An 11,743-nucleotide genomic window follows, 5' to 3' on the forward strand; every position below is an offset into this window, starting at 1 on the left:
CTGGGTGCCTGGATTCCACCGAGAGACCCAGGAGGGCAGAGCCGGGCCACGGTCCTCGGGGCCGGCAGCCGTGCCCGGCCCGCCCCGGGGTGCACCCCGCGTATTTGCGGAGCGAGCGAAGCACCGTTTGGTCGGGAGGCTCGTCTGCGGGGCCAGCCTGACGCCAGGGCCGCGGCTGCAGTTCCCACGCTCCGTCCGCAGATGGCAGGTGGCCACCTGGTGGAAACCCTCCCTTGAGAATTTGGCAGGACCCCAGGGCGTGTGTGAGAAACAGTACCCGGGGCGCGTTCCTTTCCAAATAGATGTCTTGGGGAGAGGAGTCTTGGCGGGTGAGGTCTGATCGGGAGCCGCGATAGGAGAGACCCGGCTGGCGGAGGAGGCGGGTGCGGGGCTCTCAGCCCGGGGTGGGCGTGAGTCACCGTGGGGGTGGGGCAGTCCCCTGGGCCTTCGGTGGGAAAGCTCAACCTCTCGTCTCACGGGCAGAGCAGGGCCCGGAGGCCGCCGACCTTCAGACGCCTTGTTGTAGGATCCTTTTACTTGAGCTTCAGAAAGCGCGCACCTGACTTCCCTGCCTCTTCGTGTCAGAGGGCCTGTCCAGACACGCGAGGTCTCATGCCCCGACTGCTCGTTTCACTGACCTTGAACTGTAGCATCGGGGCTGCGCTGTAGGGGCTCAGCAATGGCTGTTTCAGAGGCGCCTGGGCGGCTCGGTCGGTGAAGCGTCCGACTCTTGATTTCGGCTCAGGTTATGATCTGTTTTGGGGGGTTCGAGCCCCCCATCAGGCTCTGTGCTGAAGGTGCAAAGCCTGTTTGGGATTCTCTCTCTCTCTCTCTCTCTCTCTCTGCCCCTCCCCTGCTCATGCTTTCTCTCTCACTCTCAAAATAAAGAAATAAGCCCATATTAAAAAAAAAAAAAAAGAAAAGAAATGGCTTTGAAAAACACAAAATACAATAGAAAATACAGAACAGCCTGCAAAAATGTGAGTCTACTATTTTTGCCAAAAAGAAGACTGGCCTGGCTGTACAAAATAGGGTTGAAGTTAAATAGGAAAGCTTACAGGTCTGCATCAGTCAGGGTTCTTCAGAGAAACAGAACCCATAGGTTCTGTTTTAATGTTTTTTAAAATATTTATTTGATTTTTGAGAGAAGGGGACAGAATGCGAGCGATGAAGGGGCAGAGACAGAGGGGGAGACACAGGATCCGAAGCAGCTCCAGGCTCTGAGCTGTCAGCACAGAGTCTGACGTGGGGCTCGAACTCACGGACCGTGAGATCATGACCTGAGCCGAAGTCGGACGCTTAACTGACTGAGCCACCCAGGTGCCGCAGTAGGTTCCGTTTTATATAGACAGAGATTTATTATAAGGAAGTGGCTCACATGATTTTGAAGGTTCACGAGCCCCGAGATCTGCAGGTGGTTCCGTAAGCTGGAGACCCAGGACAAGCTGCTGTTTCAGTTCAAAGGCCCCGGCCAGGAGGAATTCTCTTACTTCCTCTCAGGCCTTCAACTGATTGCACGAGGCTCACCCACATTAGTGGCGGCAGTCATCTGTTTTGCTTGGTCCACTGATTCAAATGTTAGTCTTACTTCGACACACCCAGAATGTTTGACCAAATATCTGGGCACCCTGTGGGCCGGTCAAATTGATCTGTAAAATTAGCTGTTACAGACCCTTCAGATGAGTGTTTTGACCAGCTACAGTCAGCCGGCCGGTAAGCCCAGCGGTGAACCCAGAAATTGAGTATCTCTTGTTTTTGCCAGAACACGGATCCACAGAACTGTGACAGAGATATCAATCCAGCTGGTGATATCAGCTTCCTGTGGCTTCTGTGTTGAAATACTGCAAGTGGGGGGCATAAACCAACAGAAATGTGCTCTCTCACAGTGTGGAGGCCAGACGTCTGAAACCCAGTGTCCCCAGGGCCAGGCTCCCTGTGAAGGCTCCAGGGGAGTGTCCTTCCCTGCCCCTTCCAGCCCCTGGCACCTGCCAGCAGCTGTCGGCTTGTAGATGTGTCCTCCAGTCACATGGCCACCTTCTCCCTCTGTCATTGTGTCATTTTCCTTGTACACATCTACCTACAGCACCCCGCCTTTTTTCTTTAAAGCTGATTTAATTTGAGACAGGGAGAGCGAGAGGGAGAGGGAGAGAGCGGGAGCGCGAGAGTGTGTGCGTGCCCATGAGCAGGGGAGGGGCAGAGAGAGAAGGAGAGAGTCCCACACAGGCTCTGCAGTGACAGTGCGGGGCTTGAACTCACCGATCATGAGATCATGACCTGAGCTGAAATAAAGAGTTGGACACTTAGCTGACATCGTCCATCCGGGTGCCTCTAAATTTCCCCTTTTTATAAGGCCACCAGCCACATTGGAGCAGGGCTCCCCCTGATGACCTCATTTTAACTTGATCATCTGCAAAGACCGTTTAAAAACACTGTCACCTCGCGGCACCTGGGTGGCTCAGTCGGTTAAGCCTCCAACTGTTGATTTCAGCTCAGGTCGAGATCTCACAGTTTGTAAGTTCGAGGCCCGAGTCAGGTTCTACGCTGATGGTGCAGAGCCTGCTTGGGATTCTCTCTCTCTCCCTCTCTTTCTGTCCACCCCCCCCCCCCGCCCGTGTCACATGCTCGCTCTCTCTCTCTCTCACACACACACACATAAATAAATATTAAAACAACAAGAAATTAGTAATGTTAAAAATAAAAATAATGTCACCTCCACAGGCACTGGATTTTAGGAGGACAGTGTATCTTTGCGGGGACACAGCTCAGCCCCAAACAGTGAGTCTCACCGGGTCCCCTAGGCCCCCAGCCCCTAAGTTCCTCCCTAGCCCCCCTGGGGGTTTCGGGAGAGTCTCGGTTTCTGGCCATCCGCCGGACACGGCTGTTTTGGAAGCTTGCTCTCCCTTGGGCCCGGGAAGCAGTCTGGAGGCCCTGGCTCACCAAGGCCTTACCAGTCTGCGATGTCCACGGCCTTGGACCATCCCTCCCGCAGCCCCCCGCTCCCCCGGCCCCACGTGCAGGCCCTGCCCTACAGTTCCGCCCGGTTCCTCATCATCCGTGGGCACCTCCCCACCAAGGCCGTGAGCACACAGGTGAGGGAGGCTCGCCAGCTACCCGGCCAGCCGGGCAGAGCTGCCCTGCGTGTCCAGTAAAAACAAACCAGAGACTACGGGTCGCCTCCCGGTCCCACTCCGTTGTTGAGATCTGCTGACCTGCTTTCGGACGCCAGCTCTGCTTTGGGGAAACTCCCTGAAGTAGGCATCGTCTGCTTGAAAGGACCGTTTGGCTGTGTTTCTGGACCCCCCTGGGCCTCTCTCTGGCCGTAGATGAGATGGGGCCAGTCCCCGCTTTGCCGCTAAGATCACCATGATTGACGGGAGATCTGGTCCTGATCTTTGCGCCCAGAGCAGACAGCCCTATCGGCAGCCACCAGCTCCAGGCCCGTGCTCGCCCTGGGAAATAAAACGCCTTGCAGGCCAGGCCCGCGAGCGTGAGGACCAAGGCCCCTTCCTCCCACTGCCCGTCTTTACCACGTTCTGTTATTCGCTCGCCCACCAACGGACACTTGGGGTGTTACAACCTCTTGCTCTTGTGAATAATGTTGCCAGGAACACTGTGTACAAAGTTTTGTTTGAATTCCTGTTTTCAGTTCTGTTGGGTAGACACTTAGGTGAAATCGCTGGGTCATGTGGTAATTCTATGCTTAACAGTTCTTTTTAATTTACAAAAATGTGTACTTGTTTATTTTGAGAGAGAGAGAGAGAGGGAGGCTCTCTCAGAGAGCATGAGCAGGGGAGGGGCAGAGAGAGGGAGAGAGAGAGCATCCCAAGCAGGCTCCGCACCAACAGGCGCAGAGCCCGACGCGGGGCTCGATCTCACAAACCGTGAGATCCTGACCTGAGCTGAAATCAAGAGTGGGAGGCTTCACGGACTGAGCCACCCAGGCGCCCCTATGCTTAACTTTTCAAGGGACCGCTGCACTGTCGTCCCATAAATACTTTTCAAATTGTGTGATCCTAACTACTTAATAAACGGAAGTGCCGGGCGTGTCTCCGTCCCGGGGCAGGTGTAGAAGGATCAGGAGGTATGAGGGTGCCCTGTGCAGAGGAAGCTTGGGAGAGCCTGGGGCCCAGGAGCATGTCCTGCCCGGCCCGGGCACCAGGGGGCGCTCTCACAGTGACCCCGCTGGACTCACCTGAGTACCCGGGCCAGCACGCATTTTGCGATGCACGTCAGCAAGAGAGATAATAACTCCCCAGCCTCCGGAGTGGCTCCCGGGGGGTGGCACTGAGTTGGGCTGGATCGGTGCTGTGTTAGACGGGTCATCTGGGAAGGCCTCAGGGAGGCGTGACATAGAACAAAAGAGGTGAACACAGGTGAGGCCCCCTGGGGCCTGCCAGGAGAGGAGCTGCTCCTGCAGAGGCTCTGAGGAAGGAAGGCGTGTGTCACGTCGTGGGTGGAGGAACAAAAAGGCCCGTGCGGCCGGGACAGAGAAGGGCGGGGGTCAGTGACGAGCCTGGATGGGGGGGGGGGGGGGCAGGCCGGTCACGCGAGGGCAGCGGAGGCGCCCCCTTGCGGTCCAGAATGGAGGAGCCAGGCCCTCATCAGCAGTGCCTACTAAACACGGCCACGTACCCAGCTCCATACCCCAGGACCTTGTAACAGAGGAATCTGAGTGACTCTGGGACTCGGGGCAAGACAGAGAGGGGGGCTGAGCGGGAGGAAACCAGGCATCGGCGGAACTTTCCCAACAGGACAGCTTGTGCAAAGGCCGGGTGGAGTCTGAGTCAGAGGAATGGGGGTGGAGGGGCGGCTGGACGACCGACGGCGGCAGAGACAGGGAGGGGGGGTGGGGGATGAGGCTAGAGAGGGAGGCCCGTTGGGCCCGTTTCCATCCTCAAACACTGACCTCGGATTTGCACGTTCAAGCCATCGCTGCTGAAGAACGACTGGAGAGGGCGGCCGATGACCCCGGCAGGAAATGACCAGGACGGGGCCAGGGGCTGGCGTGGGAGCCAGCGATCCGCCAGGAGATGCTCAGGAAGGAAGAGCTGGCGTTTTGGTGATCAGACCACGATGGCGCTGCTGCCGGGGAAGGGCGCGAACGAGGCCAGCGTGCCGTGTGTCTAAACTGTTGAAAGTTAGAAAGCCAGCAGACAGAGTGTTACGTAACATGTGTCCTGTCCTGCTTTGACAAATCCACCCTCACAACTCAGAAGGCCACATTTGAACCGGCAGATCGCAGACCCTCTCTCTGTCCACCCCCAGCTTCGCAGCAAACAGAGAGAGGCCTCCAGGGCCCACGGTGGGGACATCCCAACCCGGGCCATAGCCCCGCCCACTGCCGTCCCCTGCAAACAGCTTCCTCTGGCCTTGGACACCAGGGCGCTCACACCAGCAGTGAGCTCACCCTCCAGAGGATGGAGTCGTGCAGAGTTTGGGGGTGGTCTTGGGGACATTTGGGCTGGGGTCACAGGTATCTAGTTTGGCCTAGGAGGGTGGACGGAAGGGCAGGCCCAGGGAGGGCCAGACCTCGGCCCTTTGCCGTGGAGGCCAGGCCTCTTGTCCACGTGTAGGGTGGGGCAGTTGATGATGGGCTGGATCTTGTTGGACAGAGGGTACGTGAGGGTCTGCAGACACCTTTTGGCTCCTGGCCTTCAGAAAAGAAGGCAGTCTCCTTACAGGGATGGGGCACTCTGGAAAGAACCAGTTTGGGGGTGTCCATTTGGGAGGCTCATCCCAGACGTGTGGAGGTGCCTTAGAGATATGGGTGCCATGTTGAATTTGGGGCTCTCGTGCACAGAGGGAGAAGTCTGGCCTGGACGGACAAATGTCGGAGTCTGTCGAATAGATGAACACTGAGGCGGTGGGCCTGGAGGCGCTCACCTGGGGATAAAGAGGAGAGCGTCCAGCGAGGGAGGAGAGGCCTGGGATGGGCTTTGAGAAGCCCCAACACTTAAAGGCCAGGGAGTGAGGGCGAGGGTGCCCAGGGGATGTAGAGAGATATTATGGGTGATTCCAGAAGCATGTGCTTAATGCTGTCTTCATGCATAAGCTCGTGATGTGTCCCCAGGGCACGGATCTTACACTTGGGGAGGGCAGGCGTGGGGTCGCTGGAGTCAAAGAGGACAACTCTGGAAAGGGAGGTTTGTGTAGAAGAAAACGTTTGCTAAATAGTAACATTTACAAGATACTGAAGTGTGTATGGAATCACAAAACCTCAAAACCCTCAAGATCCTAGAGGAGAGCACGGGCAGTAATGTCTCAGACATTGGTCATAGTCCCATTTTCTCTAGATACGTCTCCAGAGGCAAGGGAAAGAAAAGCAAAAATAAACTCTTGCGACTACGTCAAAGTAAAAGCTTCTGCACCACAAAGGAGACAATCAACAAAACGAAAAGGGAACCTACAGAATGGGAGAAGATACGTGCAAATGACATACCTGATAAAGGGATACTATCCAAAATATATAAAGAACTGACAGAACCCAACACCCCCAAAACCAAATAATCCAATTAAAACATGGGCAGAAGGCATGAACAGACATTTCTCCATAGAAGACATCCAGACGGCCAACAGACACATGAAAAGATGTTCAACATCGCTCATCGTCAGGGATATACAAATCAAAAACCACAATGTGATAGATACCGCCTCACACCTGTCAGAATGGCTAAAATCAACAACACAAGAAACAACAGGTGTTGGCGAGGATGTGGAGAAAAAGGAACACTCACGACCCATTGGTGGGAATGCAGACTGGTGCAGCCACTCTGGAAAACAGTATGGAGGTCCTTCAAAAAATTAAAAGTACAATGATCGTACGATCCAATAATTCCATTCCTGGGTATTTACCCAAAGAATACGAAAATACTAATTCAGAGGGGTACATGCACCCTTGTGTTTACAGCAGCATTATTTACAATATTTACAATAGCCAAACTGTTGGGGCAACCTAAGCGGTCAATGAAATATTACTCAGCCATGAAAAAGAACGGAAGCTTGCCATTGGCAATGACACGGGTGGACCTAGAGAGTATTAAGTCGGACGGAGAAGGACAAATACCACAGGACTTACTTACGTGGGGGACCAAAAAAACACAAAACGAATGAACAAACGAGCAAACAAAAAGCAGAAAAAGAGACCCCTAAATACCAAGAACAGCTGGGGGGTTGCCAGAAGGAAGGGGCGGGGGGCGGGGGGGGGGGCATGGGCAAAATGGTGACCAGAGAGGGAAGCCCAGGCCTCCAGTTATGGAATGAGTAAGTCAGGGCCCCGAAAGGCACAGCCTGGGGAAGACAGCTCATGGCACTGTAACCGCGTGCCCGGCGACGGCTGGGGGCTGCCCTGGTGAGCCCGGCACGACGGACAGAGACGGTGAATCACTGCGTCGGACACCTGAAGCGGACATCACCTTGTGTGTCCCTACACTTTAGGTCAAAGAAAGGAAAACACGTGCTCCATAAAAGCTAGACGTTGGAAGGCAGCCGCTCTCCCCTTCTCTCCCCCTTCCCAAACCCTGGGAGGGGGGCCGTGGCAATCCGGGCCGCGGACTCTTGCTCCGGGCGCCCTTCGGCTCGAAGGGACACGGAAAGGCGGCGGTGAACAAGTTATGTTCTTTAGCAAATAACATTCAAATCGTGCAGGGAAGTCTCAGAAACAGCCCAGCGAGTTGCTGCAGGAGCTGCCCTCGGGAGAGAGCAGAGTCACCTACCTGGGGCGGAGCCTGCGGGGCCGGAAGGGGCTGGACCCGGAGGAGCCCCCGGGGCGGGGGCGGGGAGAGGGGAGGAGCCCGGCGAAGAGGGAGGGAGCGGCGGGGAGGCGGGAGGAGGGGGAAGGGGAGGAGCCAGCGGCCCCGCCCCTGCGGGCGGCTCAAGCCGAGTTCGTCCCGATCCCGGGCCCGGGCTCGGTGGCCCCTGGCCGGCTCCGTCCGCCTGGGAGGGCCGTGTGCGGGCGGCGCGCTGCTCCGGCCCCCGGAGGGAGACAAGCTCACGGAGCAGGCACCCACAGCGCAGGTGACAGACACCCGGCACTGTTCCTCCGGCACCTGGTCCACGCCGTGCCCCCTGCGTCCCTGGGGCCCCACGGCCATCCTCAGGCAGGGACCCCTCTCCCCGGGTTCAAGGGCCGACCAAGTCCCCACGGGACCCTGCCGCAGGAGAGCCCTGCACCTGCCTGCTCGCGGGCCGCAGGGTCGGTGGGCTCCCCGCGGCGGGACGCGCGGGCTGCGCGCGCAGAAGGGGACATCCCCGCCGAGCCGGCCACCCCGGGGCCCCTGGACTAGGGGGTGCCGTCGGGCGAGCTGCGCTGGCGGGGCACCCGAGGTAGGAGAACGCGGACGAGGCACCTCCTCGGGGGAAGGGCGGCAGAGTCCCCGCGGGCTTGCCCAGCCGGCCCCGCTGCCCCTGAGCTCCCGGACAGGCCGGCTGTCACTTCCCCCACTTCCCCGAGCGTCTTGCCCTCGGGGCGCGCCTCTCCCGACTGCTCCCGCCTCGCGCCCCTCGGGGTGCCCAGCGCTGCCCTGCGCGGGGGAGGGGGGGGGAGGGGGGCGCTGTGTGCGCGGAGTTCCTGGAGCGCGGCGGTCGCACGAATCCTCACGACGGCCGCTTCCCAAGTCTGAGATGCAAACTTGCACTACTAGTTTTCTTTAAGTCAGTCCACTTTCATTTTGACCCAAAATGTACTCAGAGTGAAACTTTATGCTTCGATCAAAGGTTTTCATTGGTATAAATGGTTGACAGTGTAGCGTCCAATCATTTCAGAGAATGTGTTTACATAATCACGGGTAAGGCTTCTCTGTTTATTAAGAAAATTGCCACAGCCCATTAAGATGGGAAATTCAATTTAATATACATTTCGTCTTCTTTAATATTCCGATAGCCTACTATAGTTTAAAGCTGACATTAAAAGCTTTAAATTCCAATGTGTATATGCTCAATCTCACACATAAAATATGTTAGTAGCGATTTTTTTGAAAGCTTACAGGTGATAAAACATCTCTAGTTCAAAAAGGTTGGATCTTTAGGTTTTGTGCCCTATCAGTGATTGAAATCATTTCAACAAACTGATTTCTTGTGTCCCTTTTAAACCTCTTCACCTGTCACTTGTATTTGCTATGCATCTATGTTAAATATTTGCACAACAAAATAACGCCGTAACTATTTTATTCTCGTTAGGCACTCCGGTGTCATCATACCTCAATGGGACACCAAGGTTTCTCTGTCAAAAATGGTAAGATATCTTCTGTATCTCACTCTCTTCAGGGTTTCCTGGATGGCCACAGAGTAACCACAAAGGCTTATCCCCTCACCTTATAAAATAAACAATGGTAAAATAATCACTAAATTATTGACACTGTAAGTTATTTTAAAAAATTGTTTTTAGTATTTATTTATTTTTGAAGGAGAGAGAGACGGAGTGTGAGTGGGGGAGGGGCAGTGAGAGAGGGAGACACAGAATCTGAAGCGGGCTCCAGGTTCCAGGCTGTCAGCACAGAGCCTGACGCGGGGCTTGAACCCACAGACGGCGACATCATGACCTGAGCCGAAGTCGGACGCTCAACTGACTGAGCCACCCAGGCACCCCAACACTGTAAATTATTTTTATACTTAGAAATGTCAACCTTACCCACGTAGGACTGGTGACCATTAGCATGAACAGTTACTCTCCTGTAATCCCACAGCGTCTAGAACCTGGGCTCTCCTCACAGTTCCTGCAACGGACTCTGTTTTCCTTCTACGGATTAAAAAATTGACCTTCAGAGTGCATTGAGTGGCTTGCATGAAGAGCACAGCAAACCCCAAGGGGGCGCCAGGGGCAGGCTGCCCAACCGTGGCCTTGATCTTTGTCCCCATCAGTTGGCAGTGGGGGACTGGCTATCCAGGCCTCTGTGAGCTCTGGTTGTGGGCCCAGGAGCCCAGAGCTGAGCCTGCAGCAGACACTCCATAAATATTTGTCGAGTGAAGCGCCAGATGATTAAATAAATGAAAACAGTGTATTTTATTACGAGACTGGTGTGGGCTGTTAGTCACTTAGGCTGCTGAACGAAGCCCCGGCAGTGAGATTCCGGAGGTTAGAAAGTCTGCAGAAAGATGCCTCCAGCCGAGTCCCGGAAACAGCACACACAAGTGACTCATTTTCTAGCCGATTTGTTGGTTTTCTCCACCAAAATAACCACTATGCTTACTTTCAAGTTACCTTTAAGCAGGTTAGTGTCCATGTTAGTTACAATCAGTTAGTTACAATCAGTAGCCATTTGCTGCTAAGGTCTCAGGAGTTCAAGATGGTGTGGAAGAGGACGCGGCTGCCTGGCCTTCTTTCCCAAGAGGCCCACTGTGGGCCGGAAGTGTGAGCATTCTTCAAAGAGACCCCGTGGGGGAGGGGCAGTGGGCTGTTTCCAAAACAGCAGGAGGGCTCCATTACTGGCTGTAAAATAAGATCATAAGCCCAGTGGAGGGTAAAGCCTGCAGAGGGTAAGTCTGCCGCTTCCAGGCGCCAGCGAGGACCGGCCCCTCCTTTGGGGGTAACACAAACACAGTGTCATTAAAACGCTCCCTGCTTAATACCTCCCCCCCAATCCTGCCTCCATTATTCATCTCACTGGGCCAAGAATAAACCTTCGCTCACGGTACCGTGTGCAGGAGTGAGTGGTTTTTAGGTGTGGACGCTTGCAATCACATTTCTCGACCTCTGACTCAGATGTCTTTCCGAGATCCGAGCTCATTCAAAGCTGGGAATTTTTTTTTCCTCCCAAAGGTGGAAAAACATCTTTCCTTTCCAGTGTGTTCAAGGTGTAAAAAAGATACTGTTCTCCAGGAAAGGGTGGAGGAACCCCGTTGTCTTCAAAATCCCACTTAAAAAAATTTTTTTTAACGTTTATTTATGTTAGAGAGACAGAGTGTGAGCGGGGGGAGGGGCAGAGAGAGAGGGAGACACCAAATCTGAAGCAGGGTTCAGGCTCTGAGCTGTCAACGGAGCTCAGAGCCCATCCCCGGGCTCGAACTCCAGGGCCAGGAGAACATAACCTGAACCGAAGTGGGCCGCTCAACCGGCTGAGCCACCCAGGTGCCCCTAAAACTCCACTTTAGATCTGCTGTTGGGGTGATTAAAAAAAGGGTTACTTCCAAAGTGGAAACTTCAGGGTCAAAAAGCGAGCCGCTAATTTCCAGGGAATTATGCTTAGTGGGGGGGAAAAAAAAGCCAATTCCCAAAGATCCCACCCTCTACAATTCCTGTGTGCAAACACAACGTATTTGAAAATAATGCAATTTTAGAAACAGAGGAAAGATTAGTGATGGCCAGGGTTTGGGGTTTCGGGTACCAGAAGGGGCTCAGGAGGGGCGGGGGGGGGGGGGGTCCTTTCCTGATGGAATGTTCTAGATCTTGACAGCAGTAGTAGATGCACGAACTTACACAGGTGATACCACCATGGTTCAGAACTCAACGCGCGCCAACGAGGCCAAGTAAAATCGGGGAAATCCGAATCAGATCGGTGGGCCGCACGACAGTCGACATCCTGGTCGTTGCGGTACTTTTTTTCCCCCTTTTTTGGCCAACTTCTGCCAAGCGATAGCACCGGGGGAAACGCGGCCGTGACTTGTCTCTCACACCTGCGTGGGACCCTACTGGGATCTGCACACACGCACGCACCCAGGCCGGCACCTGCGCGCGCCGCCGCCCGGGGCGGGGGACGCAGTGACCCCACGCGTCCCTCGGTGGGGCTGCAGGGACCTGGCGCCCGGGGAG

The sequence above is a fragment of the Panthera onca genome, chromosome C2, assembly GCF_046562875.1.
Source record: "Panthera onca isolate mPanOnc1 chromosome C2, mPanOnc1 haplotype 2, whole genome shotgun sequence".
In the NCBI taxonomy this organism is placed as follows: Eukaryota; Metazoa; Chordata; class Mammalia; order Carnivora; family Felidae; genus Panthera; species Panthera onca.